This window comes from Callorhinus ursinus, unplaced genomic scaffold (genome assembly GCF_003265705.2).
Source record: "Callorhinus ursinus isolate GAN/ISIS: 27379988/994484 unplaced genomic scaffold, GSC_fseal_2.0 scaffold33, whole genome shotgun sequence".
Lineage (NCBI taxonomy): Eukaryota > Metazoa > Chordata > Mammalia > Carnivora > Otariidae > Callorhinus > Callorhinus ursinus.
In genome coordinates this window covers 2,706,442-2,711,498 of record NW_027397095.1, presented here as the reverse complement: position 1 = coordinate 2,711,498, position 5,057 = coordinate 2,706,442, and the positions used below count along the sequence as shown (strand labels likewise).

Below are 5,057 nucleotides of genomic sequence, written 5' to 3'. Positions count from 1 at the left end.
AAAATTGGAGAGTCTTTATCTGCTGTTGATTACAGGCTATCTTGCATGAGCATCATTCCTGCCTTTTCAACAGGAGCTAGTTTAGTGCAATAGCCATTTGCCATAGGGGAATTCCATTACCTCTCCTTACCAGAGGATAGATCCTGTCTGGTGTTTACACTGAAGATGGGGGAAATTTAATTAAATTCTTTCAAGTGCTAGATTTACTTACACTATCAATTTACTGCTAAGCCCACCATTCTCATTTTAGAGAAAGAGAATAGGACCATATGTCTCCAAGTTATCACCTGTCGGCTCTTTCAGTAATAGTCTTCTGCTTAGGATCAAAAGAAAGATTTGGGTTTTTGAGTCCCCAAAGCCCTCTAGTGAGAACCTTATGGACTCTGATTTGGAACTGAATTTGCTATACACTTCGTTTGTTGGAATGAATTTTGCAATAAATCCAGGATCTTATTTGCAAGATGTCTCAGGGCAAAGTCTGACAGCTTCTCCAAAGAGGAGTTCTCTCCTCCCATCACTGCCTGGTGAAAAACTATGCAAGAATTAGATTAAGCAGTAATAAATCATCCACATGTTTGGCCAAGTGACAAAATACTGGCCTGTGGGGGAAAGCTAGAGAAAGCAAGAATAAAGACACACATTCATTGACATGGAACTATTTAAATATGAAGAGAGACATGGTAAAAAATTTCTGTTGCCAGAGATAGAGATTTCATAATCCTGTCTGAAAAATGGTATTATGGGAAATCTTTGCCCCTTGAGTTTCAGTTTAGAGGTGGAATAGAGATACAGGTGTATTTTCACCTTTCTCAAATTTATATGCAAAATGTCTGATATTTGGATAAAGGCTGAGAAGAAGTATTCTATCCCAAGTCAGATGGGACATGGCGCTTGTCCACAAGTAGCTTCTAGTGCCGTTGGAAAGATGGGACTCCCACACATGGCATCACGACAGTCAAAGAAAGTTTGTGGTGAGCAGTGACATACGCTCAACTGAGTGGAAAGCTGCATGGTCCGGACTCTCCTCAGGAGCTACAGGAAGAGAAACAAAGGTTTAGGAGTAGCTCCTGTCTTGGGGAAAGCCTCATGAAGAATGTGCAATTCATGCACAAGGCTAGGCACGTTTTGGATGCACAGAAGGGAGAGGGAATGAGACGTTCCGATCGAAAAAGAGGGGAAGAAGAAAAAAAGAGCCAAGGCATGAGGGAGTGAATACGGTAGGCAGAAGGCAAAGCAGGGGCCAGGCTGCCTAGGCTAGAGTGTGTGAGAACGCTGGCCTGGCAGGGTAGACTCAGACTTGGCAATGCCAGCTTAAGAATTTGGTTTGGGTTCCGCAGGCCAAGAAGTGCCAACAGGATCCACTGAGCAGCGTAGTGATATGATGAAAGTAGTGTTGTGGGAAAATTAGACCAGGATTGATAGGATTCCATATGGCTGTCCAGATGGCAAATGTACCAGTTGCAAAGATTCTTCCTTGCCAGTACCGTGAGCAGCGAGATGACCGTGGAGGGAAAGATGGAAGCAAGGATCAATCAGGATAAATTCGGACCCGGAGAAGAGCGAGTTTCAACTGGCAATATGGAAGAGTTGAAATGAAACATTCGGCTCCTTCTGATACAGTGTTTCTGAAAGACTCAGGGGGGCAAAGACGCGGAGGAGAACAGGAGAGCTGGAATCATGAAGCACCATGATTGTCTGGCTCCTGTCTCTCTTCTCCAACCTAATTTTGATGCAAGTGCCGTCATAGTGAACTGCCTGTGGCTTCCTGAAATCCGTTGTTTTTTCACCTCTCTTGGAGTCTGCCTGGAGCCCTCTTTCCCTCATTTTTTTCCTGAATGAAATGATTGTGGGCAGAATGGCTCCCCCCAAGATATCCAAGTCCTCATCCCTGGGACCTGTGACTATGTAGTAAAAGGGACTATGCAGGTGTCATTAAGGTTATGCTCCCCAAAACATGGAAGATGATCCTAGATTATCTGGGTGGGCCCAATCCGATCACCCGAGCCCTTGAAAGCAGAGAACTTTCCTCAGCTGGAGTCAGAGAGATGTGGCAAAAGAAGTCAGAGAGATTTGGAATGGGAGACAAACTCAATTCAGAGGGAGGCTGCACGGAAGCCATGAGAAGGAATGAGGGTGCCTTCTAGAAGCAAAAACTGACCTCTGGCTGATAGTCAGCAAGGAAATGAAGACCTAGGTTCCACAACTACAAGAAACTGAATTTAACCATCAACCCCAATGAGCCTGGGAAGTGGATTCATTTCCAGAGTCCCAGAAAGGAATGCAGTTGTTGACACCTTGGCGTTGACCTTATGAGACTCAAAGCCTAGGAAGCAGCCAAGCCACGCTGTACCCAGACTTCTAACCTACAAAGCTGGGCGATATTGAGTGGATGTTGTGTCAAGCCAATATATTTGTTGTAATTTGTTACAGCGGCCATAGAACACTAAGACAGCACCCTTTAACGCTCAGCTCAAACACCCTACTTTTGGGAAGGCTTTCCTGAGCCCCTCTTCTGGCCTCACATGCCACCCTAGATGTTTCCTTATAATGGCAGGGAAGACATTATATTGATGTCGTCTGAGTGCACAGTGGCCTCCTTCCCTAGATCATGAGGGCCTTGAAGGAAGGGACCATGTCTTACTCATTTTTGTATCTGTAGCACTATGCACTTAGCACGGTGTTTGACAGCAGGTGCTCAGTAAATACTGAAGTGGAAAGAGAAGGACAAGGTGGCCGAAGGGGCCAAGAGGCAGAAAGGGTAAAAGAAAGTGGAATGGCAGTTATGGAATGAATACAGCATGAGAAGAAAAGGCACAGCTTAGGGAATATGGTCAATGATATTATAATACCGTTGTAGGGTTAGAGATGGTAGTTGCCCTTGTGGTGAGCACAGCATCACATATAGAGAAGTTGAATCATTATTTGTACACCTGGAACTAATGCATTTTTATTTATTTATTGTAAAGATTTATTTATCTATTTTTATTTTTTTTTCTTTCTTATTTTTTTACTGGTTGTTTTGAGGATCAGTACAGACGTTTCAGTTTGTACACAATTCTTAACATAAGTACCGAAAATCTAAAGAAGCCATGTAGTTGTGATTCTTTTCTAAAAGTTATTCCAGTGACCTTCCAGCTTAAAATTTGGAGGCAAATTTTCCTTAACAGTAAATCAAGTACCAAGATCTTCAAATGCTGATACACTGTTACATTGTCAAGTCCCATTAATTCACCATTTAATATCATATACACTACATACTCAAATTCTCAATCTTGCACAGCACATTAACAGAGTTACTAGGAAAACCGGACTACGACGACCAAGATGTTACAGAGTGCACAAGAATTCGGACCGGGAGAGCCAAGATCTAGGAGTGGTTTTCTTTAGGAAACAAGTCTACCAAAAACAACGTGGGAATAGAAGTAATTTAAAATATTCAAGACATTGTAAATGCACGACCGACTCCAAATTGCCATTTAGTATGCTTGGTATTATAGGATATAAAAACCACCCCAGCCATGGAATGTTGAGCTGACACCCAAGACAATCAAAGCCTCCCACATTCAATATCCCACCATTTCCTGGTTGTACCAAAAAATAAACAACCAGCAAATGATTTCACCTCTTAAAAAAAAAAAGCATTTACACTTAAAAAATGGGATGAGGTGGGATTCCCTCCTTCTTAAAAATGTTTCTAGAGCTACTAAAAAACTTGCATTTACAAAATAGTTGGTAAAAATATTCCTCTGGATTGTACAAGAAGGGCGACAGGGACCACTGATAAGACATGGTTTATGGTATTAATCAGACTTGGCTTCTTTCTCTCCTGCTTCATCGGAGGCTGGACTCTCCTCATTTTTAGTTTCTCCGTTTTCTGCAGGTAAGTCTTCTTTCGTTTCTTGGTTAGCCACTTCAGCCTGTTTTCCCTTTGCTGCCCTTTTCCCCTTTGTTTGCACTTTTTTGTCTGAAGACTTATCAGCTGACAACCTCGCCGACCTCCTCTTGGGCTTCTCTTTCGACGCCCCCTCGGCGGGGCTGACCTTCCTCTTGGGCATCGTGGTGGCGGGGCGGGCGCGTGTCGGGTGCCTGCGGGCCGCGGCGCGCCGAGACCCTTCGCGAAGCTGGGCTGCCTGGCCGCTACTGCTCCTCCCGCCGCCCGAGCTGCTGCCAAGATTTATTTATCAATTTTTAGAGAGCAAGAAAGAATCTCAGGCAGACTCCCCACTGAGCATGGAGCCCGACATGGGGCTGGATCCCACAACTCCGAGATCATGACCTGAGCCGAAATCAAGAGTGAGAGGCTCAACCGACTGAGCCACCCAGGTACCCCAATCATAAGCATTGTTTTAGAGGAAAATGGAATGACAGCCAATAATTATGGCCTCAGCAGAGCTAAGGAACGGTGTGGTGGCAACAGCAGCTGGAGATACAAATAAATGCTAAAAGGAAACTTAAGGGTTAGGAAGGAATATCAACAAGCTTAGAGGACTCTAGAAACACTTAGAAATTGCAGGCATGATGTTCTGCCCACACACTACTAAGCCCCACTTATGCAGCACAAATTCTAACGTGTTTTTTTAGTTCTTCACTCTTAAAGAGGAATGGCTAGACAAAGGTCACCAGTCATTGGGAAGAAAGCTTCAACTTGAAAGAGAGAGACCAACACAAAGAGAAAGGGGATTGAAACATTTTAGAGAGTGGAAGAAAATGTCCGTGAAACAATAATTTGTATCCTCAAAGAAATAAGAGATACTTTATCACTAAAACAAGAACATGATTATATAAAAGAAAGATTATCAAAGAATGAGCTTTTGAAAATTAAAAATATGATATAAAAAAGTTAATGAACAAGTTTGAAGATGAGGAAATCACACAGAAAGTTGAACAAAAAGATTTCATTTCATTCATCGAAATTGCTTGAGTGCTTACTATGTGCCAGATACTGTTCTAGACTCTTAGAATGTATCATTACACCATCATCGTCAACAACAACAACAACAACAACAACAACAACAACAAACTGACAAAAATCCCGTATTTATGTAGCTTACATCCTG

The 5,057-nt window shown here is 42.9% G+C and overlaps 1 pseudogene; it reads right to left on the bottom strand.

Annotated features, from left to right (window-relative positions):
• Positions 1 to 3,095: 3,095 nt before the first annotated feature.
• LOC112809171 (non-histone chromosomal protein HMG-14 pseudogene) lies at positions 3,096 to 4,055 on the bottom strand (annotated as a pseudogene).
• Between the last annotated feature and the right edge of the window lie 1,002 nt (positions 4,056 to 5,057).